This window comes from Protopterus annectens, chromosome 3.part0 (genome assembly GCF_019279795.1).
Source record: "Protopterus annectens isolate FY-2018-M chromosome 3.part0, PAN1.0, whole genome shotgun sequence".
NCBI lineage: Eukaryota > Metazoa > Chordata > Ceratodontiformes > Protopteridae > Protopterus > Protopterus annectens.
Genome location: NC_056731.1, coordinates 161,337,738 through 161,349,994, shown reverse-complemented (window position 1 = coordinate 161,349,994; position 12,257 = coordinate 161,337,738). Strand labels below are relative to the sequence as shown.

Sequence of the window (12,257 nt, the reverse complement as noted above, 5' to 3'; positions counted from 1 at the left end):
TTCTAGTTCCATGTCATAACGAGCTTTCTGTGCTCCTGATGTTTTTTTATTATTTTTTTATGACAGTTGGGAAGGAGGTGCTGCAGTACTGCATACCTCTCAAAGATACATCAGCTTTGCAGCAAAAAAGAAAGGCAGATGTTGGAATAGGATAAGAAATGTTTTAACGACTGTGGTAATCACTGGCTGTCATCATTCAGGCTGACCTTTGCTAAGTGAATTAACAGATGCTGAAAAGTAAATAGTACTCAAGATGCAAAATGAGGTCTTGGGCATTATGTATGTTTATTGTATTGGCCACTGTTGCAGGTTTTTTTTAATGCAAATAGAAGTTAACTGGGGTCAGAGGGCAGATGTCAGTTGTTCTGCATAACATTCTTCCGTAGTGGAACACCCATATGGGTAAGTGTGATTGCATACTTGAGCTGCTGCCCTTAGGGAGAACACCTTATGTTATATCTTAAGTGACCTGCCAATGTGCTATACTTTACGAAGGCATAGGTCACTTTTAGTTCTTGAGTTTTGACACTGCCAAATAAAACAAGTTCATTTTTTTTTCTCTTGTTTAGTCTTGAGATTTATTGTGTATCTGTTTTGTTCTCTTGCTAATAATGATTCAAGGAAAAAAAAGATGACCAGGTACTCCCGTGGGTCTCCATTTCCTCCAGAAGACTATCAGTATCAGATGCAGTGCATCTTTAAGAGAGAGATACAAGCTTCTGAAGATTTGGCATTGTGTGCAGTTTAACATAAACACTTTTAGCTAGGAGTGTTACTGCGGTGGTGGTGCTGCGGTAATGTTGTCGCTTCATAGCAAGACGTTGTCCCGTTTGATTCTCAGCTAGAGCGTCTTCTGTGTGGAGGTATACGTGAACAGGGTATGCTTTCGTTGAACGATGTGCATCAGGGCTGGTAACCCGGTACGTAAAAATCCACTACCAATCATTAGCGGACCGCAGTTCCGCTGTGGCGACCCCTAACCGGGAAAAAGCCGAAAGACACAAACTTTTAGCTAGGAGTGTTAGAAGTATACATACTTTCCAAGAACAGAACAAATGGGTTGGTGCCGTCCCTTATTCTGCAATGACTTTATCTCAATCACTTTGTCAGAAATATACATCTAAGACTAAATACCTAGTTAAAGAAAAAACTTCTAAGGAAATGTAATGTCATTTTATTTACTTATTTTTTTGCTTGTTAGCAACACTTGTTTCTTTGCTGAGATGTCTTGTCTGAAAAGGGTTAGATGCCTCTGACTTTAGTCCCAGATCTTGTCACCTAGCTCCACCCTATCTGACAGAGCTCCTCCTATTAAGACATGCTCTGACATGGCCCTTCATCATTGGGTTTCACATCTCCAGCCAGCCCTATGGCTGACACAGTAATGCCAGTCATACTACAGCTGACTGGTGTATTGATGTGATGGCATATGCAAAACTTTGTGCTGGAGTGCCATGGGGTGCAGTCAGAGGGAATGTCCTACTTCCATGGTGACACCTCACTCTGTGACTCCTCACCCACATGCTTTGCTCAACAGTTGCCTCTCCATCAGGAAGCAACCAACAATGGGCCTCACCACCTTATCATCCCCTCCTCCAACTCTTTTGATATTTCCTCTTTCTCCTCACATTGGATCTTCAAGTGAGTGGGCAAAAATTAAATCTGGGTTGTTTTTGTCATAGTTAGGGCTTCATTCCTATGTGTAATTAAGCCAGTTAAACTGTAAAATAAAGAAACAAATGTACTGGTAATACTGAGTGCTTCAAAGGGGCAGGAAATGGTTATATGTTGCCCTGACAGCAATTACTCTGCTGGCTGCTGGTGTTAAAGTTCCTTTACTTGATAGCCCAAAGTCCTCTTTCATTCCCCTTTTCTTACTACAGCTTGACTTCCTCAGCATGTAGTTGAAGGAAAGTGTGCATCACTATGGCAAGTTTCCTCCAATTTCTAACCATGGTTGTCAGAATGGTGCCTTAGACATGAAATTTTCACATTGGCTAGAAGAAGTCTCTCACCTCAAGCACTGGCCCCCAGCATCTGTGTTAGGATGTGGGTCAACTCAGTTTCACTTATGCATTTAGGATTCACAGTGTTTCAGCTAATCCTTTTCTGAGTGATGTCCTGTTTATCATTATGGGGTTATCTGTAGAAAGAACAGTGATGAAACAAATGTCCATTGCCCAGCTGACTGCAATTCAAAGAGAAAAAATCAATGACCTGTGGACAGCAAGTGCTCTGGCATTGGATAATGCAACATCAGTCCTCTCAGCACCTGATACTTCTCTTATGGTAAATATGAATTGTTCAGAAATGACCCAATGGCCGTGTGCCTCACTTGAAAAAATTATTAATGTTTCAGCAGCTCCTTTCCAAAATTCAGCATCAAGGACTGTTCTTTATACAAAAATGGCGTCCATCTCCATTTAATTATTTTATTTATTTATTTATTGACATTTGTTAACCGGGTTAGTCCAGCTGGGCTAGGAGCCCATTTTCAGTGGACACCCGAGGAGAAAAGCTCCAATTACAGACAGAGATTAAGTATACATAACAGTTAAGAGTACAATAATGACATGCAAAAGAGATTAAAACAATAATTAATTGGCTAAAATAGTACAAGTTCAAATATATTCTGTAATTACAAAGGCACACCAAAAAAAAGTTTTTTTTTCAATGTGAGAGTGGTGCATCTAATTTTATAACTGGTGTAGTAAGGTATATAATAGGAACCATGAGAGGGGTGGAAAGAGTGTCTAGAGTTGAAAAAGGGTGTTGGCGAAAAGTAGATGTGAGAGAAATAAGATACAGAGAGGAATGTATTTATGAGATATACTGATAAATTACATCCCCAGCTTGCGCTTAATACTAATCGTGGAGAGGATGAATTCCTCCATTCTGTCACTCCTTCAAAGAATGTCTGTGTTGGTGAACCACTTAATTTAATTAAGTATCTTTCATTTTATAATTTTAGATAAATTTCCTCCCCCAAGAGAAGATATGAGCTGCTGAAGCTTGGCAGTATAAAACCACTGTCACTTATTCACATTATTCATTTTTTTTGAATAACACAACTACAGTTGTTTCAATGGTTCATAAGTTCATAGGTAGGTACTAGGCTATTGGCCCTAGAGCCTATACAAGCCTAGCCAAAAAGGTACCCTGGCTTTTGCCACCCAAGAAAACTATTTTCCTGTGCCCCTGTCAAGTAGAACCACAGAAGTGATCCCTGGGGTGAATTTCCTATTACCCATCCAATCATCAAGATTTTTCTTGAAGAGTGCTAATGAGGGGCTCTGTTTGACATAGATAGGTAGTCTGTTCCAGAGTATGGGAAGTCTCTGGGACAGGAATCCATCCCTCCAGCATGCTCTGTTTATTGTGGTGACAAGGTTTAGGTCCCTAGAGCGTGTAGCTCGGAGGGATTGGGATTTCTTTAAGTGAAGCATGTCCAACAGCTCTGGGTTTGACATAGCTTTGTATGTTAGGCAGAGGTCGCCTCTGAGTAGGCGATATGTGACAGAGTAAAGCTGGAGTTTTTTGAGACGGTCTGCATAAGGCATCTGTTTGAGACCAGTAATCCTCTTTGTGAGGTATTTTTGCGGCCTTTCCAGTTGTTGTAGATGTCTTGTGAGGTACATGCCAAAAGGGGTGTTGTACTCTATAATGGGTTTAATGAGTGATGAGTAGAGGGGAACAATAACCTCCTTTTTTCTGGATGAGAAACCTTTTGTGATGAGGTGTGCCAAGTAGAAGGATTTCCTGACCAATGTGGCGATGTGATTATCAAAGGAGAGACTGCTGTCCACCTGTGTCCCAAGGTCTTTTATCACACTTTCAGTGTTAAGTAGACTTCCGCCTATGTTGTAGTTCATGGGTACAGAGTTTTTTCCAAAGGGGATGACAATGCACTTTTTGGCGTTGAGGTTGAGACCATGGCTTTGACACCAGGCATCTGTCTCAGTGAGGCCCTTTTGTAGGATGTCCACATTGTTAGGAGTTTCGATTTTGGCTCCTAGTTTGCAGTCATCTGCAAATTTAGTTAGCAAAAGACCTTCTGTGTTAGCCTGTACTTCAGAGAAGTAGATACCAAACAGGAGAGGACCCAGGAATGAACCCTGTAGTACTCCACTTGTCACTGGTCTGAAGTCTGATTTGGAGTCTACAACTTTCACAGTGTGGGTTCTGTCAGTAAGCCAATTGGCAACCCATCTTGTGACATAGGGATTTATACCTAGTTTAGTGAGTTTATATATAATTCCAGAGTGGGGTATGGTGTTGAATGCCTTGACGAGATCTAGATAGGCTGCGTGAACCACCTTACCCTCATCTATTGCTTTAGCGACTACTTCAAAGAAGTCTATCAGGTTTAGGAGACATGATCTGCCTTTTACAAACCCAAACTGTGTGGGGTCCAGAGTTTGGAGATCTCCAGTGTCTTTGTTTATGAGTTCCATGAAAACACTGGGAGCCTTGCAGACCAGGCTTGTCAGGCTAATGGGGCAGTAGTTTCCGGGGTCTGTTGTGGCCCCCCTTTGTGGAGTGGGATAACCGTCACAGTGTGCCATTCAATGGGCACAAAGCCTGAGGTGAGGCTATGATTGAACATGGTACTTAGGTGGGGTGCCAGTTCATTCTGTAGTTCATGTAGAAGGCAGCCTGGGATGTTGTCAGGTCCCATGGATGCTGTGTTCTTGGCTTTGGAGAGTGAGGTTTTTACCTGTGCAGCCATGATTACAGGAACTTTGCATTCTTCCGGTATAAAGATGGGCTCTTTAGGGGGTAAGGGGGGGTAAAGTTAGCACTGAACTTATCTGCCAGGATGTTGGCAATATCAGTTGGTTCTGTATATTTAGTGTCATTGTGCTGTAACTCAGAGCAGATCTGAGTGTTGCCATTGAGATTCTTGACATAGCTATAGAATGCTTTGTGGTTGTCTTTAGAATCAGTGGCGATTTTGTTTTCATAACTAGCTTTGGAGGATTTTATGAGGGATCTCAGCTTCTTACTGAGGCTGACCAGGGAGTTCCTCCAATCATGGGATTTTACTCTTTTTTGCAACAGTTTCTTTCTTCTGTTGTAGAGTTTGTTTATGGCAGAAGACCACCAGATTGGCTTCCTTTTTTTTGGAGGATAGCATCTTGATTCTATTAGGGATAGCACAATCCATGCACTCATGTAAGTGCTTATAAAGTGCATTTGTGTAGGATTCAGCAGTCGTACCTCTATTGTCCATCTGCATGGGTGTCATGAAGTTTTCCACTTCTGTCTTAAGAAGCGTGAAGTTGGCTTTGGAGAAATTTTTTATGTTTTTTTTCCTAAATGGGGTGGGAGTGGGATGTGGATGTCTAGGGTGAATAGCTTGTGGTCGGATCTGACCAACAAGGAGCTGACCTCTGGTGTGGAACACTGGTCACACATGTTGGTGATGACCAGGTCTAGGATATTGCTGCCCCTGGTGGGGGTGTGGATAAGATGATCCAAGGCTTTGGAATTGATGATTTCCAGAAAACATTGAGCAAAAGAGTTGGTACATGAGTAGTTTTCCCAGTTAATGGTAGGGTAGTTGAAATCACCCATTATTAGAGTGTTGGGTTGCACCTTAATATTTTCCAGTGTATCAAGAAAAGAGGAGTGGGAAGCCTGAGGCATGGTGGGGGGTCTGAAGCAAGCTACAATCTGGATTGCGGTTTTGCCCAGAGTTAGTTGAACTTGGATAATCTCGGATGCATTATGCTGAGCAACTAGTTTGGAGGTATGGATATCCTTAATGAATATATACACGCCTCCACCTTTAATGTTTCAGTCCTGGTTTGGTGGCCGAAAGGTGTGGTGTGAATTATAGCCTGGTAATGCAGGGGTGCTCTCTGGAGCTTTGAACCAGGTCTCTGTCACTGCACAGATGTCAATGTTCTCCATTTTAAGGAGTGCCTCGAGTGAGTGCATTTTGAGGTTTAGATTTCTAGCATTGAGCAGCATTACCCTCAGATTTTGCTTGCTTGTACCTGTTATGGTGGTGAATTTGTCATTTGAACCTTGCCTAAAAAAGGCACTATAGGGGTGGCAAGAGCCTTTGCCAGTATCCAGAATCCCAAGGGAGACAGGTGCACGCCATCTCTGGCAAAGCAGCGTGGTCTGTCAATCATGTCATGCCAGGCAGACAGATACTGGATTCCCTTAGAATGACACCAGAAGCTTAGCAAATTGTTAAAGTCAATCATTTTGTCCTTGTACTGTGGTATCATTCTGGGTGATGGCAGGATGCTACTCAGGGCTAGGGTCATACCTGCCTGGGCTACAAGATCGGAGAGCTCCTCCATGTCTCTTTTCATGTAGTCCAGGGAGGTACGTCTCAGGTCATTCACGCCAACATGGACAATGACAGAATCATATTTGTACTTGTTGTGGAGTGACCTGAGTGCGTGCGTTATGTGGCAGATCCGGGCACCCGACAAACAGCTGACTTTTTCCTTGTTTAGCCTGGTGAGTGGAACTTCAGTGTGCCTGACTATAGAGTCACCTATGACTAGAGTGTTGGGTACGTTACGCCTTATGGGCTATAGTTGAGTGGCACACTGAGTATGTGGGCTATGTGTCATTTGGATTGTGTTGGGGGGGTGGAGGTTGCTTACATTTCTACTTTGGAGGTCTCAGTTGTTTGGACAGATTTTTACTGAGAACCTCCGCGAATGTAGTTGTGTGTTTTGTGCTTCTGTGTGTGTGTTTTGGTGGTGTAGATTTTGAGGAATTATGTGATGAGTGTGGTCGATTCTCAGCTAGAGCGTCTTCTGCGTGGAGACATGCATGAATGGGTGTACCTTTGGTGAAGGTTGTGTGTCAGGGCTGGTAACTCAGTACGTAAAAATCAACTACCAATCATTAGTGGACCTGAGTTCCGCTGTGGCGACCCCTAACCGGGAAAAGCCAAAAGACACAACAACAACATGTGATGAGTGTGGTGCGGTGCAAGTGTTTACCTTCTCCTCTTGACTGTCCAGTCTTTGGTGAAGAGAGCTTTGCTTCCAGTTTGGCTAAATAAGTGCATCTCTCACAGGTCATAGTGTTGGGTGGTAGGAGGAGAGGGTTGTCCGTGTACATGAAGCAATTGCTGCATTGTCCTGAGATGCCCAGATTCATCAGGTAGACAGGAGAAAACATCGGGAGCTGACCTTTAGACATGCCTGAATAGGTGCTTATTTATTAAGTACTAAAAACTGTTTTCCTCTAGACAAAAGAGGAAAGTTGAGTCTGTGATGTAAACTGTTTGCAACTAAAGTGATATCATTCTGTATGTTTTTCATTTATATAAATGTAAGATTGCCTTAGTCATATGTATAAATTTAATAAAGATGTTTGGAAAAAAAAACAAAGATATCTTTCTGTTGAAGGATTTAATTCACAACAGCCAGACTTGAAAAATGTATAGATTTTGCATGTTTGAGATAAATATATATCCAACCCCCTAGTGATGAGCTTACTCTAATTCGGTTAGCTTCTCCTAAATATTGCACAAAGACAGTATCTCATAGTACTGTATCAGATGACAGAGGAAAAAGTATTACAGATAGAAAGAGACAGAGAGATAGCAGAATCCAAGGCACACTTGATAAGAGTGGTCTACTTTGACTTCCAGAAGTTCAATGGATCACACATGATCTACTGTGAATAATTTCACTGCTTTTTGGTACACTGTCTGTTATCCTTTATACTGGCTTTCATCCTGAGAGCAACCCTATACCGTATTCTGAAAATATGCTTTCTCCAGCAACCCAATGACTCAGAGAAATGGGAATACACATACTTTCCTATCCTCTTGAGTTGATGCAGTGTTGGAGGTAGTATATTTAGAGATCGGGGTGTTAAGACAACTCTGACATTATAAATGCATGGGGTGCAGCCCTGCTGCAAAAATACTGTCAGATACTGTGCAATTGTTTCCTTTCTTCAGCAGTTAGATGGGTGAAGGGACATACTAGTTTTTAAGACAGTTTGTTATCAATGCAATCAAGCAGATAATAAAATGATATATACATTTACTGCAGCCAGCATCAGACCCTGCCATGCACTATCAGGAAGAGATTCTGAAGCATACTGATCTTCTGGATTGAGGCACTGAAAATGTTTATTTTCAGAAAGAACATTTCTTAGCTGACACAGACAGCCCATAATGTTGGCAAACATGGTAAGAGATGTGATTTTTGTCTTTAACTCATTTCTGGTATAGTTTTAAGAAAAATGCTTGGCTCATAACCGTCCTTTCCTAATGCTATCAGTGGTCTAATTTAGGATGCCCAGTTATATTTGTGTTTTTTTTGTTTGGATTTTCTTCACAAAGGGTCTTGAAAGAGATAAAAACAGATGGATAAGACAATGGAGAATTGAAACAAACATTTCATCCATCTGTTCATCAATATTCTAGTAACTATCCTTCAAAATCTTGATGTCTTACTGTAAAAAATAGTGAGCAACAGTATAAACAAAAAAGACAATGTCAGAATCAATAGCATGACTGGTAAGTCTAAGGGACAGTCACATCAACAGTAGCAAGGATCTTTCCAGCAAGAGAAATTTTTTATCAATAGGCATTGATGGTTCCTCTCATCATGTTTTTCTTTTACCAAAGTTCCATCTACCCCTCTCTCTGAGAAGATATTCTCATTTTACAACTCATTTGCTTCACATAATATCAGACAAATGTGTTTGAAAAGTAGTATCAACAGGTTACAAAAATATATAATTCTGTGTATCTCATGTTCCAGTATTTATTTTAACTTTTCTGAGAAACCAGAGTCACTTTCATTTAGTTTCACCTTTAATTCAACACCTGTTAGTCAACTGGATATCAAATCAGTGCCTTTCACAGAACAAGGAAAGGAGTTTTATTAAAAATTATTTTCAGAAGAATGGTCAATGGAGGCTATTTATTTATTTATTTATTTATTACAGTTTGATGACCGGGGAAGTCCACTGGGCCAAGAAGAGCCCGTTTTCAGTGGATGCCTGGGGATTAAAGCTCCATAGATGATACAATACAGTATATGAGTTCTTAGACAATTACATAGACAATATAATCATGAATATCAAGCAACGTATATAGAATATTGATAAAGTAGTACAAAGTACTAAAGTATGAAGTATGAAGTATGAAAGTAATTACGTTTGAATACTGACTGGCTGCAGTGGCAGTGGAACAAAACAAAATACATGTTCAGGCTGTAGCACTTCAACATTTGGAGAATAAGGACTTTTTTTAACTTACAGAAGTAGATGGAAGGAGAGGGAGATAGTAAAAGATAAGTATGTCTAGTAGAAGTTTAAGAGAGGATTTAGAGGTTTAGTTGAGTGGCAGGTTGCTAGGTGGAGAGAAGATGGGGCTGCTGAAATGAACGGTAGTGGGGACTCAAGTAGGAAATGAACAGTAACATATCCAATTTGATGACAGGTAGGAGTGTAGTAGGGATTTGCAGTTGGTGTGGTTAGGGGTACTACGAAGGGGGAGGGGGTTCAATAGTTTGGCTATGGCGTAAGATAGCAAAAATTGTCCAGGGGTCTGGGAAGGTTTGTGGATGTGTAAGAGATTTTGATGTTCTGGTTGGAGTGAGCAGTTGGGTATGTAGGGGGTTAAGGAGGAGGAGAGAGCAGGGCAGCTGGATGGCTTGAACACAAGTTTATGAGCAGTGGTGAGCCGTGGAAAGTTCATGTAATTAGGAAGTTCTAGCGATTGTAGAGAACGGAGGGAGTAGCAACGATCGAATGAGTTTTTGGAGTTGGTGGCGAATTTGCACAATTGTATTGTAGCAGGAATCCAGTTTGGATTGTAAGCCAAGTTGAAGGTTGGTGAGTAGGGGGGCACTGTAAATTAAAGAGGGGAGAAGGTAGGTGGAGGCTAAGGTCTTCCTGCTGGAGGGAGTCAGGTAGCAGTATCGGTATAGGAGTCCTAGTTTATGGTGGGGTTTTTTGATGGCTGTTAGACTATAGATGTAAAACTTCAAATGTTCATCAATGATGATACCTAGGAATTTGGTGTAAGGCACAGTCTCAGTGGGGGTATTATTTAGGCTAATTATCAAAAAGGAGGTATTATCAATTACTGAGCTTCTGGAGGGAGTAAAGATCATTAGTTTTGTTTTATTTGCATTCAGGGCAAGATGGTTGTTATGCAGCCAATTTTCAGTTTTAGTGAAAGCAGGTTGGGTCTTTAGTTGCAGGTCGAAGGGAGAGTCAGCAGTGCAGATGATGGTAGAGTCATCTGCATACTGGATCAAAGAGGACTCAAGAATGGAGTGGTGAAAGTTATTAATGAATATGTTGAAAAGTAGGGGGGGCAAGAATGGAGCCTTGGGGAACGCTGGTGATTGTTTGCAGGAAGGGGGATGTAGATGATTCCCATTTTACAGCCTGCAGCCCTTCAGAGAGGAAGCTAGAGAACCAGGATGTTGTAGAAGCAGATAGGATGCAATGGGAGAGTTGGGACAGGAGAATGGGCTGGGAGACGGTGGCAAAGGCTTTGGATAGGTCTAGGAAAAGGGTGGATATGAGTTTGCCAGAATCATGAGCAAGATTGATGCATTCTAGGAAGGAGAGAAGGACAGTGATGGTACTGTGTTCTGGGAGGAAACCATGTTGGGTGGGGGCAAGGAGGTTATTGTGAGTTAGGTAAGGCATGAGTTGTGCATAAATACATTTTTTGAAGGATTTTTGAGAGTGGAGAAAGGCTTGCAATGGGCCTGAAGTTGACAAAGTCAATATTTTTGCCTCCCTTATGGAGTGGAATAATGAAAGCATGTTTCCAAATTGAGGGGACAATAGGATTCTTGTATGGATCTGTTTATTAGAATGGAGATTGGCAGGGATAAGCTGTTGGCTGATAATTTGAGGAAGGATGTGGGTAAATTATCTGGTGCATTACGGCAAGGTTTTAGCTAGAGGAGTAGGCTTTTATAATGCTAGTAGGGATGAGGTTGAGTGTGAAAGTGGGAGAATTATGTGTGTTGTCTGAAGAGAGGGTGGTGGATGGAGAGGATGTGCTGCGAGGGGGCTGTGGGAAGCTGGAGGTTAGTTTGGATATACATTCCACAAAGAAGGAGTTGAATGATGTGGGTATTTCTGGGTCAGAAAGGTTAGGGTTGTGACAAGGGTTGTCTTTGTAAATGGGATGTAGGGGAGAGGACATAGTACTCCAGAACTTTTTTGGGTTGGAACAGTGTTCAGACTGAAATTTTGTGTAATAGGATTTGTGGTCTCTATTTATTCATTTCTTTACATTGTTGCAGAGTTGTTTGTATTCCAGTGGTGCACTGGATAGTTTATTGTTTTGGTATTTTTTCCATTTTTTTATCTCTTAGGCACATGATTAGCTTGGTTTCTTTTGATATCCGGGGAGAGATTTTGGATCTGATCCATTTGGTTCTAGTGGGAGCATGACGGTTGAGTAGGTTGAGAAATGTATTGTTAAAGGGGTTGACAGTGTGGACTAAGGGTAGGGTTTTTAAGGGGGTCCAGTCAATTAATTTTAGACAGTCAGCGAAAACTTGTGGGTTGAAATTAGAGAGATTGCAGGTCTGAATATAGTAGTGTTGTTTTTGGAGTACAGAGGGATGCCAGTCAGTGAAGGCAGGAAGTTGGTCACTGATAGAGTCTGGGAGGATGCCTGAATTTGAGATGAGACTAGTTTTAGTTCTGACCAACCTAAAGCAGTTTATTAAGGTAACAATTTCTTTCAGTGGTTGACATTATTAACAATACTTCTTCTTTTGTTGCAGGATGTTTTTATGGTGATTGGGGTTTGATTCTCTTACCCTCAGAATCATCCAAGCAAAGGGTAAAAGGATCACACATAAAAATAATACAAATCATTTGGTAAGAAGTATAAGAAAGAGCCATATAAGCTAGAATCTTCACCACCTGTAGTGGAGATCCCTGGGATATATGCAGATGTGCCATTAAGGACATACCAGTATTAAAGCTATATGGCTTCTGAATGCCCCTGACTTTTTATGGGCACATTCAGGCCAGTAAAGCCAAACCCAACAAGCTGTAGTCATGCCATTTTTTGGTCTGTTTGCTGTAGTCATGCCATTTTTGGTCTGTTTTTCACCTTGTCAGAATTGCATAAAAATGAGGTATATCTATTCCCTAACTGCACCCAAGGACAAGGCATGATTGACAATGAACTTCTGTCTGTATGTCATCGCACTTAAAGCATGGACATGTCTCATGTCTCAAGACTCTAGATTACACGTCTTCATTCTATGTTCATG

The 12,257-nt window shown here is 41.4% G+C and overlaps 1 protein-coding gene across 1 annotated transcript in view; it reads left to right on the top strand.

Annotated features, from left to right (window-relative positions):
• Positions 1-12,257, top strand: part of LOC122796791 (dynein axonemal heavy chain 5-like) — a 2,204,633-nt gene that overhangs the window by 1,912,798 nt on the left and 279,578 nt on the right. The window lies entirely within an intron of this gene.